The sequence below is a fragment of the Protopterus annectens genome, chromosome 4.part1 (genome assembly GCF_019279795.1).
Source record: "Protopterus annectens isolate FY-2018-M chromosome 4.part1, PAN1.0, whole genome shotgun sequence".
In the NCBI taxonomy this organism is placed as follows: domain Eukaryota; kingdom Metazoa; phylum Chordata; order Ceratodontiformes; family Protopteridae; genus Protopterus; species Protopterus annectens.
Window position 1 is genome coordinate 900,608,544 of NC_056734.1, and position 18,498 is coordinate 900,627,041.

The following is an 18,498-nucleotide window of genomic DNA, read 5'->3' on the forward strand; positions in this document are numbered from 1 at the left end:
AGGTTCCATCTTAGGCCCCCTTTTATTCAACATCTTTACCAATGACCTCTTCACCTCTTGCAATCAGTCATCATCATACAATATGCTGATGACTCCACTATTATTTCTACAGCCGACAACATCTCTGACCTACACACTCTGACCCAAAAAGCTCTACTTTCCACCGAATAATGGCTTTCAAAAAACTTACTAATCCCCCAAAAAAAAAAAATGAACTCTTGCTCTTCCTGCCCCATTCTCTTGCTCAACATAGATCATCCTTTGTCATTAAGTCTTGTAATAATACAGCCATCCAACCTGACACCCACACTAAACTCTTAGGGGTCATCATTGACGATGAACTAAAATTCAATCAACACATACAGCAATGCATAAAGAAAACCCTTCAGAAACTAGGTCTCCTATATCGGAACAGAAAATACCTCACTCCTGAGGCTAGACTTACCCTTGGACAAGCACTTCTCCTCCCCTCTCTCCTCTATGCCACCTCAGTTCCCACAAATATTCAAACAACTACCCTGAACAAACTTCAACAAACCTACCACAAAATAGCCAGAGTCATCACTAACTCCTCAAACAACACGCACCACTGTATTGCCTTAAAGTCTCTACAATGGCTGCAGCTCCCACAACTACTGCATCTCTACCAATTTCACATGCTGCACTCTAAGCTCTTTAAACCCTCCTTCTGTCCATCTCTATCTCTCCTTGTTTCTATCTATACCCCTTCTCAATCTCTCCGCACCTCAAATCAGCAATTGCTCGATATCTACCATCCTAATAGGTCTGTAGGTAAGCAACTCTACAAACTCTCTGTGGCCCAAGCTTGGAATAAACTTCCCCTGGATATACGCTCTATCTCTCACACTCCACTATTTAAAAAAGAACTGAAGACACAGTTATTCAACTCCAGAACCTCCAGAACCTGTTCCTACTATGACCCTACTTAGCTCTCCCCTCCCCCCACACTGACATCACACTCAGTAGATCCTACTGACACTCTTGACTCTCCCCCATTGTACAGTAACAAAGAATTTAATTTTGTCTTGAAAAAATATATTTTCTCTTTTTATTATAATTCTTCACATGTAGTTTATTTCTATTGCTTGCTATTATTGTTTGTAATACTTATTGTTCTTGTACTGTAATTATATATTGTATTTTCTGGAGCTTTTCTCCTCGGGTCTCCACTGAAAATGGGACAAAATCCCAGTTGGACTAACCCGGTTAACAAATGTCAATAAATACATAAATAAATAAATAAATACACACTCTGTCAACAATCACCATAAGTACACAGACCTCACTACTGTACACACTACAACAGAATGTCCAGGTTTTGTCCTCAAATAAAAGGCATACTCTATACATAACATGTCTAGCAGTCTGATATCTCACTGGCTTGTTATCAGGTATGATGTCAGTAAATAATGATGTACTGAACATATGCACCTCTTACTGCATGACATATGTACAAAGGTTGACAGACTGGGGGTTGAAGGCACAAACACAGTGCCAATACTGACATGTTGCTGTGATAAACTCATGCATTTATTGGTGTAACAGGGTTTGTTGTGACATATGTCTTCTAAGGGATATGAAGTCAGTAACTCACATGGATGTCACCATGTACTGACTGCAATCATCAGAGTATGCTACTGCATTTCTAAAGATAGGAAATGTGTGAGTAACACAACATATGTAAGACTCCAAACTCTGTCCAGTCTGCAGATAGCCCTACAGGTGAGAGTTTCCTCAACCATATAACATTGTCATGCCAGATATTAAATCATGTAGACCAGCCATATCCACACAAACCCTGTTAACCCAACGTTACTTCAAATGTAGAAGAGCAATACTTACATTCTTTCCCTATGTCTGGAACACCCCCCTCCTGTTTGTTGGCTTGTCTCCACAGTGTATGTTGTAAGAGGTATTTTCAACTACCCTCTGTGATGCTGTTTGTCAAACACCCATAGGAAGTCCTGCTCCCAGTGAAGGAAAAGGGCCAACACCCACATGAAGTGCTTAGTTATAGGAGTGTGTTTCCATGCAGTTGGCTATAGGAATGATACCACAGCTGTTCCACGTACAATTAGCAAGGGGGGGACTGCAATTTGTGAACAGGCCATTCTGCTGCTCATGAGCATTACTTACAAAACTCAAGCAGCTGCCTAAGCAAACCAGATGTACTTTTCCACATCCAGCAGAGAGAGAGAGAGAGAGAGAGAGAGACAGAGACAGAGACAAAGTAAGAAAGGACGGGAGTAGGAGAGTAAGAGCCAAGTGTGTTTGTGTATGATCCATGGGTGGAGAGTGGTATCTGGACATTATGACGGTTGCCTATATTGTGTACTAATCCATACTGTCACATGGTAATTTCCCATGGCTGTACACATTTATGGCTGGGGATTGTCTACAACAATCTCCACAGTGTTTGGAAAAGGTTGGCCTTGTAATGTCAACAATGGGTCATGTAGCTCCTTAATATAATGATGTAGCAAAACCCACACTGCAATGGATCCTCTCATTACACAATCACCCCAACACCCACACAGAACACTGATGACACATGATTCCAAGATGGCCGCCGACTAGTCTAGTCCTTACTCTCTGAGCTCCTCACAGCTATTTAACTTTTGTTTTTTTTTACAACTTTACATCAACCTTTTTCCTCAAATTTTTATACTAAAAGATTTTATAAATCTTTTTCTACGCATTTGGATTATTTTTTCTTCTGGACTTATTATCCTGGGATTTATTTTACCTCAGAACATTCTTGGTCTCTCTGCTGCTGGGACTCCTACTGCTCCAGTCTGTTCCTGGTTCCTGGTATCCTGTTGACTGCATTCCATTTCTGGGCATGGCTACAAAATCTGACTCCATGGAGACTCAGCCTACAAAGGCCAAATATACTTCAATGCTCTCTCCTGAAAAAGATTCAGGTTCAAAAAGACTGAAATCATCTAGACAACCTACAGAAACTTTTAATGTAAGTAATAAAGATTTAAATGGCTCAAATTTCCTTTTAGAAGAACTAAAAATAGCATTAAAACCAATCCAAAGTGCTATACAAAACTTTTCAGAACAGTTTGCAGACTTTAGTAAATCTTTAAAGCAAATAAACAATAGTATTGTTACTATTGAAAATAAAATCTTAGCTTTGGGGGTTAAAACAGACTTACTGGAAAGTGACTTTAAATCTAGAGATAAAACTGTTTCAGATTTACAAGCTAAAATATTGGATCTGGAAGCCAGGAGTCGAAGAAATAACATCATTATTCGTGGTTTACCTGAATCATATGACAATAAAAACTTGTTATCTGTGACTAAAAATATCTTTGAAACACTGTTAAATTGTGAAGCTTCTTCAAAATCTATAATTGTAGAGAGAGCACACAGAGCACTGCGTACAAAGCAAGATTCTTCCACACCAAGGTTAATTTATACTAAGTTACTAAACTTTCAAGACACTTTCCAGATCCTAGAAACTGCTAAAACAAAGAAACAATTCATATGGAAGTCTCACAAACTATCATTTTCCCAAGATCTTCCTGCACAGATCAAATTAAATAGACAAAAACTAGCCCCTATTGTGCTGACTTGATAAAAGAGGATTAGATTTCGAATGGCATATCCTAATACCTTGTCTTTCACAGCTAATGACAAAAGATTTGTATGTTCAGATCCTAAAGATGCAAAAGACATTTTTCTTAAAACATTTAAAAGCTTCCTGACACTGTATCTTAATATTCTACTGTTAAAGAACTACAATAAGGTTTGATCTTTTCTTTTCTTTAATCTGACAGTATTTGTGTTACATGATTTGTAATTCTGGTGTGACATAATTATATTAGCTTAAGAACTTGTCATGTAATTTACACATGATGGATTTGGTGTGACAGTGTGCAGTGACAGGATATATGCTTGTTAGATTTGTGTGGATTAATAGAAGCATTTAAATTGCTGTATTTACTTTTTTCTCCTTCTCTCACATATGCTTGCTGTGTAAATAGATAATATGTTAATTTTACTACAAGCTTTTGAGTTACAGCCTTCTGTGTAAGCTAAATGATTTTTGGAGGGAAAAACATTCCATCTCAACATTCTAGCAAGAAAATCTTGCCCTCAGAGTTCCAGCTGATGCTCTGCATGAACATGCGCACACTACAGTCTCTCTGAGATGGATGGTGATGTCATCATTTGTGAGGAAAGAAGGACAGTTTCAAATACACAAGTCTGCTTGTTTTCAACAAGTATTCAATAGCACTAACTTTTAATAGATCTGGCTATTATTTAAAGTGTTTTCTCTTCATAAACGAAGGTTGCTTTTAAATTTAAACAGATTCATGTCACATAATATATTCAGTGACTTTTAGTGTGTCTGCATGACTTCAAAGCAAGCTGCTACTTTCATAAAGCAGAGTGAAAATGTTTCTGGAAACAAATGAACAGGTTAGTTTTATATATTAAAATTCTAAAGGATGTGTAAAGAAATGAACATATTTTCCTATTCAGAATATTTTTTTCATACAATATTTTATATTATACTGAAGTGTTTAATTTGACAAATGTTACAAAGTATACCTGTTCATATGAAAGTTTCATGTTCTTTCTATTCTCTGCTCTCTTTCTTCTCAGAGGCTGGATGTGATATTTATGATTAGTAGTTTATGTTTAAGAAAGCCTTTACTTATTTGAAAGGTTTGAAATAACTATCTTTAATATGATTAGCTGAATCTACATGTATATATTTAAGCCCTTAAATTTACTGCATTTAGCTTGCTTGTTTCTGTTTTAATTAGATGTTCAAAATGTTTACTTTAAAAGCCTTGTCTTTTCATGCTGTTTTGCTATGTTACATCTATAGCTTAGAAGAATAGTATGGCTACATAACCTAACAGAGTCATTAGTAAAATATTCAAAAAGTAGATTTAAAATTATATGTATGCACATTGTTGTACATTCAGTCCAATATATATGATGCTGTTTAAGTTACTATTTAATAACATAATTATACTTTATTCATGTATATTAACTAGTGTTAAAACCTTACAGCTTATAATATTTCATTTTGAATAGTTCCTGTACTATTATTATCTAGTTAATAGATGCATCTCCAGACTGAATTGTTTTTCATTTTGAGATATGGTTGCTTGGTAGTTGTTTTTTGGCTTTATTTGAACTATAACTAAATACTCATTCTACAGGTATTAGTGCTTTTATCATACTAATGGTCATGTTGATTAATGAAATTATCACTAAAGTACTAAAGAAGGTTCAGTAGATAGTGCATTACTATTATCTTTAGTTCAGTAATGCTATGCTTATTTACTTATATTATAATGTTACCAGTTGGTTTTGTTATACATATATATGTTATTTTACATATCTTTCAGTTTTAATTGTATTACTTCTTATGATAGAGTGTTCTAGTTAAGCAGAGTGTGATTTATTTATTATTTACTTGTTTTTCTTTCTCTTGAAATACTTGAGGAAATACATTTAATCACTATAAATTTCAATTTAAGGATAGGAGCTTTAGATTAGTATTAGAAGTAGGGATTAAGCATGTTGGACGTCTTGAAATTAGTTAATTTTGTATATATTTTTAGTAGTATTACTCGGACTTTATGTTATGTTAGGCTTCCTTTGAGTAATTTGTATTCTAACTTGAGGTTATTATTATCTATAATTACAATGTTTTTTATGTTCTTCTGCTCTTCCTTTATCACAGGGGATTGGTGGGTAGGCACTAGGGTTAGGATAAAGGTTATTATTATACATTTCATGGTTCTGAAAAAACCTTTGTTCTTTTTTTTTCAACAAATGTTATTGGATGACTTGCTGGAAGACTTAAAGACTGGTTTTCTTTTATTTTTTTTTCTTCTTTTTAATGTTGTGTTGGATTTGCACCTTGAGTTCACTTTTATAGCATCAATAATGATTATACTTGTAGAATATGCCTGTTGACATAATTTTAGATTCTTGGAATGTTAGAGGCATTCAAGATAAAGCAAAAAGTCACTATTATTTCATATGATCTTTAAATCACAGGCTAACATTTGTTTTATTCAAGAGACCCATATTTCACGTATTGATTGGAATAAAGAGTTAAAAATGGATCAAAAGATTATAGCTTCAGGTGACTCATCTAACTCCAGAGGTGTAGCTATAATCATTAAACAAAAATTCATTGGGAATATTATTGATGAGAAATTTGATGATGAGGGGAGGTGGTGCTTATTTACCGCTTCTATTGCTGGTTTGGACAAACCCTTATTAATTTTAAATCTACATGGTCCATGTAATTCACAACATTTGTTCATTTTAAAAATTTACAATATTCTTGCATCCTATAAGGATCATCATATTATAGTGGGTGGTGACTGGAATGCAGTTATAAACCCTGTAATTGATCGTTCCCCCTCCACTGTCACCTATAATCTTCAATCTACTCTGGCTATAAATGATTTGATGACAGAATATAATTTAATAGATCCCCTCCGCACTGTTAAAAATATAAACAAGAATGTTATATATACTTATTATTCTAAGTGCTATCATTCATGGTCCAGATTAGACTTCTTTCTAATTTCAGATTATATTTCAAAATATATTGTGGACTTTACTACAGAACCCAGATTCTTTTCGGATCACTCAAGAATTTCACTAAAATTGAACATAAAACCCAATATCAAAAATAAAACTATGTTTAATAAGTGGACCTTAAATAATAACTTATTGTCAAATGAAGATATTTGCAAACAAGCTTCAGAAATCCTAAATGAAGTGGTGAATAGTCTTGAATCATCAGACATTCCTTATGACATACAATGGGCTGCATGTAAAGCAAGATTAAGAGGTTTATTTATTAGTAAAGCTGCTTTTTGCAAAAGACAATACTTTAAGAAAGAGGAATTCTTAAAATCAAGAATTTCTTTGTTGGAAAATCATCTTAGTCTGAACTATGATGCTACTTTAGAAAAACAAATTTTTGATTGTCAGAAAGATTTAATTCTGCTTCACCAAAATAACCTCTCCTTAGCTGAACAAAAGCTACTTGCTTCATATTCAGAGTGGGCCCAGGTTCCATCTAAATTGTTAGCGAGAATTATTAAAGTTAACTTCAGAAATCCAAATATTACATCTTTATCTTATAATAACAGATTATATAATACTGATGAAGAGATTATTCAACTTTTCACCTCTCTTTACACTGAGTTATATTCAGGTTCTTCTAATTCTGTTAAAGATAATCACTCAAAACTCTTTTTAGGCTCTTTGCAGTTCCCTAAACTTAATGATAATCAGCAAAACTACTTTCTACCCCTATATCAGTACAAGAAATCTCGGATTCAATAGATAATCTTAAATTGGGTAAATCTCCGGGACCTGATGGTTTTACTCCAGAATTTTTCAAAACTTTCAAATTGGTAGTTCTTCCCTTTCTATTTAAAGTTTACAATCATATAAGAGTTAATGATATCTCAGATATTCATTGGAACACATCCAAAACCATTCTAATTCTAAAAATAATAAAGATAAATCTGACCCAGTAAATTATAGACCCATTTCTTTAATTAACGTGGATATTAAGATTCTGTCATCTATTCTGGCTAACAGATTGAAACTGATTTTACCCTCAATTATCTCGTCAGATCAATCAGGTTTTATGTCTCAGAGACATGCTTGGGATAATACTCTATCTTTAGAGACTATACTTCATCTCATTAAGAAAAATCCAAACCCTATATATGCTTTGATTATAGATGCATCAAATGCCTTTGACAGAGTATGTTGGAACTTTCTATTTCAAACTATGTCATGTTTTAATATTCCCTTATTCTTTATAAATTTTTTAAAAGTTTTATACAAGAATATGTTTACTAGACTATACATTAATGGTCAATTTTCTGCTCGATAAAGATCACTAAAGGAACAAGACAGGGTTGTCCATTGTCCCCTTTTCTTTTCAACATTTATTTAGAACCTTTGCTATTGTTTATTACTCAAAATACTTTTCATAACATCCCTAGAATTCTTAATACTAATATTCATTTCTCTGCTTTTATGGATGATTTAGTAATCTACTTTCAAACTCCATTATCTGATTACAGAAAATAATGAATTCTATTGATTGTTTTTCTTTGGTTTCCAACTATCTTTTAAATTCTACAAAACTCATATTTTTCCCTTAAATCATTTAGCACACAAATCTTTTTTGTTTCCAGACGATCATTTTCAGTTTACTTATAATATAAAATATTTAGGAATCAATTTAGAACACAATAATAAATCTTCCTTTCAAAATAATATTAATAAATTATGGAACTCTATATTGTCTGATATGGACAGATGGAAGCATCTAAACCTTTCATTTCTTTCAAGGGTGGCCATTATTAAAATGAATATTCTGCCTAAATTTCTTTACCAATTCTCATCATCTGATCAGATAATTTCAAAAATTTTTTTTGAGTCTGTAAATAAAACTTTGGCAAAATTCATATGGTTCCCTAAATCTGTTAGAATTTCCTATTCTAGATTGGCATTTTCGAAGGACAAGGGAGGTTTGGGTTTACCTAATCTTTATCTCTATTATTTGATTGTCTCATCCAATAAACTTCTTACTATCTCTAAATTCAGTAACACTTCTTATCCAAATCACTCTTTATGGATAAAATTATGGTATAATTATGTCATTTCTAGTAATTTAAATCCTGAAGCTATTCCCTTTATCTCTCTGGATAGTTTATTTATTAAAAATATATCTACAGTATTTAAACAAAAGATTAGAGATTTCCAAACCTTACTCAAAATGTGTAAACTAGAAAAGATCTCGCACCATGTTCAGCCAATTCATCTAAACCCAAATATATTATTGGACAATAAACTTTTGAACTTAACAAACTATCCTTTAATTAAAAATCTAAAAGTAGGAGATGTTTTGAAATATCTTGACTTGCCTTTATCTGACTGGCGTAAGTTATTGAAAGTAAACTGGAATTACTCACCAATTCTTACACAACTAAGAGCAATAATTAAAAACAAATTTGTATCTCTGGTCCCCATAGACTCACAATTGAAAAACCTTAACACGATTATCAAAATACTTTCATCATCTGATAAAATGCTCTCAAACTCATATAAATTAATTAATTCTTTAATGATGGACCACAACTGTCTTTTATCTAATGTTTGGTTGAATTATAATTCCCAATTGTCAGAATCTCAGAAAGTCATGGCTATTAGACACACTAAGGAATTTATCCCTTTTAAAAAATTAGCATACACACAATTAATGATTAATAATGATGCCTACTTTACCCCAATCAAATTAAACAAATTTAACCCAAATAAGTCCCCTTCGTGTTCATGCTGCTCTCATCCCCAAGCAGACCTCCTTCATATTCTATGGTATTGTCATTTTTCTCACAGATTGTGGACATCTTTGAAAGTCAGACTGCAGAAAATGGGATATCAAAATCCACGTTGACGGGAATTTGCTATTCTACATATTCCATTGATTCATCTTTCAAAAGTTGATATTCATGTTATCATTTTTATTTGCTCATTACTAAAACTTTATATAATACAAAATTGGATTGATCGCTCTAAATTAAAATGGGTTACTTTCCAGAAAATGGCTTTTAAATTTATTGATGCTCAAAGATACTTAGGTGGAAGTCCAAAAAAAAAGCTATTAGAAAGGTTGTGTTAGAAAAGGTTCTAAACATATTAAATAGTTAATGTTAAATATTTTTTTTTCTCTCAGGTTGCCTAACTTGTATATAGTGTACATATGGTGTATGTTTTATTTCTAAATAACTTATCAAAATCTCATGAAGGTTGTTATCACTAGATGAATTGTTATATGTTCATTTATGCCTTCTTGTTATGTATAATCTTTTAATTGTCTTGCTATTCATATAATTAATAAAAATTTTTTTGAGAAAAAAAAACACTGATGACACACACACTCACCAGTATCGAGTTTCAAATCCTTACCTAGCTCTCTATTGCTATTATACTATTATGCAGTTATTGGACGTGCCACAGAGCTTACATGTTGAAGAGCTGTTCAAAGGTATCTTTGAAGGTGAGTGACATCAGCAACAGTGATAAAGGAGGGATAAGGGAGGTGTAGTACATGTGACTGTCCACAAAAGCAGCTGTCAATAAAGACACACCCACACTCTCTCAGGTAATCACACACATTATTACAGTTGGCAGGGCAGGATTAGAACTCCTATCTAACTAGTTTTCTACACTACAGTATTATGTGGTTATTACATGTGCCACAGAGTTTAATAGACTGATTTTTGGCCAGAGGGTTATTTCAAGGTGACTGACATCAGCAGGTGTGCTACAGTAGGGCAATGGGAGGTGTAGTGAGTGTGAATGGCTTCAAAATCATTAATCTCCACACACACACACACACACACACACACACACACACACACACACACACACACACACACACACACACACACACACACAAATTTGCCAGTATTGAGATGCATGGGTTCATTGCTTCACAGGTGTGTAGTAGTTGACTGTGCCTGAAGGCTGTACAAGGCTAGGCAAAGGGAATAACTTGACATCAGGCCACAAGACAGTGGTCTCCAGTGTGGCTCAGGGGTGTAGTCCCGGGATTGGCCCACACAAGTGGGTATTGTATTCACCTTCCAGTGATCTGGGTTACTATTGTGGGTAGCCAGTGCTGTGCAATGCTTGCCATGTATGTGATCTATATTCCATAACATAGACAGTGTTTGGGTTGTGCACATGTCCCACATGCATGTCCTGTGATGTGTGGAAGTGCAGTTGAGGTCTCTGGGACATGTTGTGTGGACAGATTGTTATTATCTGATGTGGCATTCCTGACCTAATTTGGTGAGACCTGGCTATGGAACAGAGGTCATGCCTGCATCTACATTGACAGTATGATACAGGTATTCAGTTGAGTTAGTGGCATCTGCCCATACAGGGCATGTGTATAAGGCATGGTATTCCCTTTGTGGGTTGAATTTGCAGACTCTACAGTTGTTTCAGGCGTTCAGTGGGGAACATAGCAAAGGACCACTGTAAGCATTTATTTGCCTATTGTAGGGATGGAACAGAGAGCCATGTCCTTTTACTTGCTAGATAACACACACTCAGTCAGGAAGATGTTATACATCACAGTACATTCTGATGTCAGTGGCAGTGTTGTGGTCAAAAGGCATGTCGTCCACTGCAATCAAACTGTGGTTACCATCTGCGGGCAATATGCAGGGAACTACCAATATAGTGGTTGTTGCCTAGCCAAGTATGTTTGTGTATGAGACATGGGTGGAGAGTGTTGTCTGAGTAATACAAGGGTTGCCTATATTGTTCACCGATCCATAATGTCAAATGTAGGGCTATGGATTATGTACACCAGCCTCTCTGTTATTTTACATCTGTTGTCCTTGTAAGGTGGACATTGTGACATATAGTAAGTCCTCAATAAAATAATTTAGCAAAACTCACCCCACAATGGATCCTGTCATTACACAATCACAGCAAACTCCACACAAGACACTGATGACACACACACACACACACACACACACACACACACACACACACACACACACACACACACACTTGTCAGTACTGAAATGCAAACCCCTACCTAGTTATGTATTGCTACTACAGTGTACTGCATTTATCACATGCACCACTGAGCTTATTGGATGGATGTTGTCCCAATGTACTTCTAAGGTGAGGAACATCAACAGCCCTTGTAAATACTGGCATTCGGTGATGTAGTGGGTGAGAGATCCCAAGAATAATTCTACCCTAATCACACATTTACATTTGTCAGGGGTGAGGTTCAGATTTCTATCTAACAACCTTTATGGACCATTATATTACACATTTACCACATGCACCACTGACCTGACATTGTTTTGGTTTCACAACAGATACTTGTAAGGTGAATGATATCTGCAGGACTGCTAAAGTCAGGCTCTGAGATGTGTACTGGCTGTAAATGGGCCCAAAATCTTTAAGGTACACACATAATGAGATTCAAACCCATAGCTGTGTAGTTACTGCTACTACATTGTTCCACATTTATGGCATGCACCACAGAGCTTACAGGGCTAGCCTTTCTCCAAAGGTGTATTTCAAGGTAGATGACATCAGCAGGCTTGCTAAAGTAGGGCAATGGGAGGTGTAGTGACTGTGAATGGCCTAAAAATCATTGGTCCCTACAAACACCGAGTTTCACAGTTGCCATGTTTGGGATTTGAACCCTTACCTAACTAGTACACCACACTACAGCATTAAGCAGTTATTGCACACGCTACAGAGCTTACAGTGCTGAACTTTGTCCAAAGATGTATTTCAAGGCGAATGACATTAGCAGGCTTGCTAAAATAGGACAATGGGAGGTGTAGTGACTGTGAATGGCCTCACACACACACACACACACACACACACACACACACACACACACACACACACACACACACACACACACACACACAGTTGCCATGTCTGGGATTAGAACTCTTACCTAACTAGTATGTTACACTAGAACATTATACAGTTATTACACATGCCACAGAGCTTACAGGGCTAACCCTTATCCTAAGGTGTATTTCAAGGTGAATGACATCAGCAGGCTTGCTAAAGTAGGGCAATGGGAGGTGTAGTGACTGTGAATTGCTTCAAAATCATTGATCTCTACACACACAAGCAGAGTTTCACAGTTGCCATGTTTGGGATTAGAACTCCTACCTAACTAGTATGTTACACTACAGACTTGCACAGTTATTGCACATGCCACAGAGCTTATAAGGTTAGCTTTTGTCCAAAGGTATATTTCAAGGTGGCTGACATTGGCAGGCTTGCTAAACTAGGGCAATGGGGAGTGCAGTGTGTATGAATGGGCCACAAACCATTCCTCTGGAAACACACACACACACAACACTCAGTCACACACAACTTTACATTTGACAGGACTGGGTATACGACTGCTAGATGAATGATGAATTGTACTTTCATGTTACGCAGTTATCACAAGCACCACATACACTATAGTGCTGAGGGCTACCACATGCAAATGTCTACAGTGATAGACATTGGCACATCATGTGATATTGGCCAATTGGATGTGTGGTGGGTGGGACAGGCCTCAGGATGGGAAGCTCTTTGTCACTGTCTGTCTCTCCCTTCCCCATGTCTCTGTCTGTGTATGTTTGACCTATTATAGTGTGTTGTCCTTGGATATATGTGTGTATTCCTATCTGATGGGTGTGCAAAGCATGAATGGTGTGCAATGTGGTGTGTGTGCACAGAAATTTTCAACTGACAGATATGTATAGTCCACTGCTGTTATCAAACATGGGCTTCATGTCTGTAAGTGTGGGAGCATGCCCAGTATGATCCTTCTGCATTTTGTTGTCAGACATGGGCTTTGTTTCTCTAGCTGTGGGAGTATGCCCGGTATGACCTTCTGTATTGAATGTGTGAATCCATTACAGGTTAGTTGTACTCCAGTGCAGGTATTTGTATTCTACACCTACAGCTAACAACCTGTTTCTGAAGGATATCTGTAGATACGTTGACAATATGGAGTCATAATTGGCAAAGGATAGTGGGATACTGTAACTAATTGTGTCTGTGCCACTTGTCCAACATGGTTTTGGTGTTAGCAGAGATATTAAACATATGTACTGTTTTACACTGTGATGTATTATGTCATCAACTACTGACAGATATACTTATTTGCTCACAGTAATTTCCTGGGGAATACAGGATGAATGAAGCTGTGTCCAGTATTGTGGTCTGCAGCCTACATATTCTTGGACACTCATGCTATTCTGGATGGGGAGCTGCAGACACTTGCTGATGGGTCTGTGTAAATTGTCCAGCACCTTGGTACTGTGATGGCTTGGGATCCCCTGTTTGAACATCTATCAACATGACAGAATGGCCATATCCTGTTGTTGCCATACCTCTCAGCTATACTGATTCACACAGGTTACCCAGAGGCAAGGCTCATATATTTGGTCAGTTCCCCTTCACATTGTGGTTTACAAGCAGGTTTTTAGCCACCCATTACTGGGTTTGCAGGCAGGGATAGTATGGGCACACATCAGAGTTTCAGACTTCACACACTCCATGGCGTCCATGCTTCTACACCCCCCCTTTGTTATTCTATCCTCTTCCTAACATTATGCGAGCGATATCTGATAAGTATCCCTATAGTTATCCCTTCATCCCAACAGTATTTAGGGGTTGGTCCACAGTTTATGCAGTAGGACATAGTGGACATGCTACCGCAATTTGTTGACATGGCCTTGCATTTGTCTTCTGTGGACTGTGTTATGTTGCTATTTGGGACTCCATGAGATAACATACATTGGCAGTATGGGTGAGGCACAGGCCTTCGACAGAGAACTGTAGGGCATTTGGTAGTGATGAAGGTCATCTGTAGCAGGCCTGAGCATTCTGTCACTCCTACTGTCCCAGGCTGCAAGCCACTGGATTCCTCTGGTGTGACAGGGTAGGTGTGTGAGGTGTTAATGGCAATAGTTCCTGTCCTTATTAATCCATTGGTGTGGATGCTGGCAGGGTGCTGCTTACAGCTAGGGGCACACCTGCATGGGACACCTCTTCAGCATGCTGCATTTTGTGGGTATTCCCATACAGAAGTGGTGGGTCATACTGTACTCATTCCCAAAAGCAGGGATATGACCTGTGATCAACCTGTGGCTGATGGTGGGGTGAGCTGAGTGCATGTGGCCTATGGAAGCTTCTTGAGCTGACTCACAGATATACCTGGGACATTCCCCTTATGCTGGCTTGTGCAGGGACATCAGCAGTTTTTCATTACTTCATAACTGTGCCTTTTGTGACCTGCCAGTGATTGGCCAGACTACATCAGTATTCCATACTACACAGACAACTAATGTGCTGCTAACCTGTATGTACAATTCCAAAGGTGTGCCCATTTCACAGTTACATTTTATATACTCTGTCTAGGGTACTTACACCTGTGTCCTGTGTGTACATCTGGGCCCACATTCATGGCATGTCCATCTTTCAGATGGTTACAGATATTACATCCAAACAATGAGTATGGGTGGACTGCTGGGTTGGGTCTTGTTGAGATGCATTGTTTTTTGGCACTGCAGTTGTCAGAACATGGCCCTGTCATCAACAGTACTGGCCATAGGCCACCAGGACACAATCCTCTATGCCTACATGCTGACCATGTCCACACATAGGCCACCAGGACACAATCCTCTATGCCTACATGCTGACCACGTCCACACATTATACAACACAACAACCTAAGTTCATAGTTCATAGTTCATAGGTTAGTACTAAGCTAACTGCCCTTGCGAGCCATTTTAAGCCTAGCCAATTATCCCTTGTGAGACTCAAACCCTGCACCTTGTGTTTGTAAGGCAAACACCTTAACCATTAGGCCACCCTCTAACACATAAGAGCCCTGCATATTGTACACGTGCAACAATCTATCCTGCTAATTTGGCCAGCTCAGGTAATCTGTGCTCAACTGTTATTAAACCCACACGTACATGTTACTACATTTCTACGTAGGATTGTGAAGGGGGCCACATCTGACAACTGTAAACATTTGCTATGACTATACTGGTATTTCAGGTACTCTGTTGGCTTCCATTTCATTTGGATCTATATTATAAGATCGATGTTTGAAAACATCGAGCACCATATGGTCGACACCATTTGGTCGATGCCTTCAAACATCAAACTTATAAAATGACAAAAAAGAAAAAAGTACCCTAACAGGTTTAAGCAGGGAGGCAAGCCCCCCTGCACCCCCAACTGGAGTCTGCACCCCCCACACCCCCCCTACTTAAATATACCAAGTCCGAGACCACACTGCATTGCAGTAAATGGAAATCTCCCCTTACGGAGACTTCCGTTTACATGCCCGAGATTCTGAGCATTCAATATTCTTGTGTTGACAATGTCAGATTCAACATTGTTGGTATTTGAGAATATAATATAGACCCTTTCATTCTGTATTCTGACCTGTCATGCAGAATACAGGCATATCAGTGGAGTACAGATCTTAGGTTTTATTGATCTACATTTCAGTTTCAGACTTTTTACCCTTCAGAACTAACATTCAACTGCCTGACCTGTTGTAGTCTGTCTGTGTAGGTCTGAAGGGGGGCTGTTCTCCATTGCCATCAATTGGAGGCCTTAGCACAGCCTTTCTTTGTGGTCATTTACACCTGTCCTGCAGGCAGAGACTGTTGTTGGGTATGTGAGCCACACTGCCATGCACGTGTGTGTCCTATGGACACACATTTGTCCCACCACATGTCCCGCAATAGGATTTTTCACCTTCTCTAGTAATGCCTACTTTGTTGGCACCAGCATTTGTTATGGATTTCATGCTACCCATATAGGTGTCTACTATCTGTTGTCATCCCAGTCAGCCACTGCATGCTCACATCCACACCGTAGATACAAGTAGCAGAAAATATTACTCCATTCAGTAATTGTTAGAGAGAATGATTTACCTTGTGGCTGTGCCAGTATTGAGGATGGTGCTGGAGGGTTGACTATGTCGGATGCACATAGTACACTCCCTATACATGGTAAAGTAGAGGTAGTGTCATGTTTGGCATCCCTTTAACTGTGTGTGTGAGCCAGAAAGAGGTGCCAATCCCTGGGTTCCTACTGTGTCAGTGTATGTACTATGCATTGCCTCTTTGCTAAAGCCTGGGCATACTGGGCATGCCTCCTTCTGCCTACAAGGTCAGGCTCATGTTGTTCCTTCTCTGAGTCACTCTGTGCCTGTGCTGGCCTTGGCAATGGTGCGGGGCTGAGTGGCCCTGCCCCATGCTGTTCCTGCTGCAGCTGTGTTCGCAAGATCATATTGTGTAGCATGGCACATACGATGAAAATTTGTGTACATGTAGCTGGAGAATACTGCAAGGCTCCACCAGATATGTTCAGGCACCAGAACCATGACTTGAGCATCCAAAACACACACTCTATTATGACTCTGGTTTGTGCATGTGCTTCATTATGGAGTTCTTGTTTGGGTGTGTGTGCATTTCTGATGGGTGTCATCAGCCATGGCTCCAGTGCATAACCAGCACCCCCGCTAGGTGGCCATATGGGATATCCCCACTGGCAAATCTCTGTTACAGCTGTGTCATATGCCAGATGTGGGAATTGGGATAGCTTCCAGGGCTGCCAGCACACACATTCATTATAATGCACTGGGCATCAATGGAGGGGAAGCCCTTGTGGTTTATGTAGACCATACCCCGCTCACCAGGTGGTACTTTGATGTGTATGTGTGTGCAGTCTATAGCACTCACTACCTCAGGGTATTCTGCTATTTGGTGGAAGAGATGCATATTGCTGGTCAACACCTCATGAGTATTGAGGAAATATATGTGCTCAACAGCATATGCTGAGATGGCATCCAGGAACTGGTGGAGTACCCTGGATGCTGATGCCTGTGAGATCCCCATGATATCCCCAGTTCACCTTTAGAAGGTACCTGTGGCTAATATTCTTAAGCCTACACATACCTTGGCATCCACTTGGATGGGTTCCCCTCTGTTGGTTCTGTGTGTGAGGTGTGGCTGGCACAGCTCAACAATTTGCTGTAGGAGGTCCCTGTCCACCCTATAGCGCTCCAATATCTCCAGCTCATGTAGCCCCTGGTAGGTTACACTGGGTCTGTACACTCTTCTCCTCCTCACTGTGGGTTGGTCATCAGCAATCACATCCTCACCACCCTCAGCCTCTTACACATATTGATTTATGAGAGCAAAAGCAGCCCCTGTCATTCTGTTGCTTTTGTTAGATAACATTTCCCAGTTTGTGTACACCTGTGGTGTAGAGTGTGTGGGAAAAAGCAGAGTGAAAGGTGTTTACATAGTTTATAGTAGTGTGCTGGGCTGGGCTGCTGCCTGTGTAACTGGCTGATTCTGATACATTTCACCTGCCAGCTATGCTAGTTCTCCCTGATTACCTTCCTAGTGCTGTTTTCCCTTACCATTGACTTCCCATTAAAGTTCCAAGGTGTGCCGCACAGACCCAGTGCTCAGATGTGAATGAGCTTCTATTTCCTGGTGGGTTTTTTTTGTTTGTTTGTTTAAAATCCAATGCGTACACACCCATTTAGGCAATGTAAATACTGCTCAGCAGCTTTAGACACACCTCCTTCCTTAGCTGTGCTTAGCTAAGGGCCAATACTTGCTACTGTGCTCCAATAAACTTACAGCAGTCATGACACTCCTCCTCATGAGGTCATCTAGCTCTTAGGCTTAGCCCATGGTGTTATTGCACCTACATGGTTGGGTGTAAGCTAGCACTGAGGGGAAATCTGTGATTCAGTATCTTTCCCCTCATTTGCATAGAAATGACTGCTAATGCATGGTTACAAAACTGACAGTTAGTCTTCCCCCTTAGCAACCACTATTTCATGGTCTTGTTGTGTTA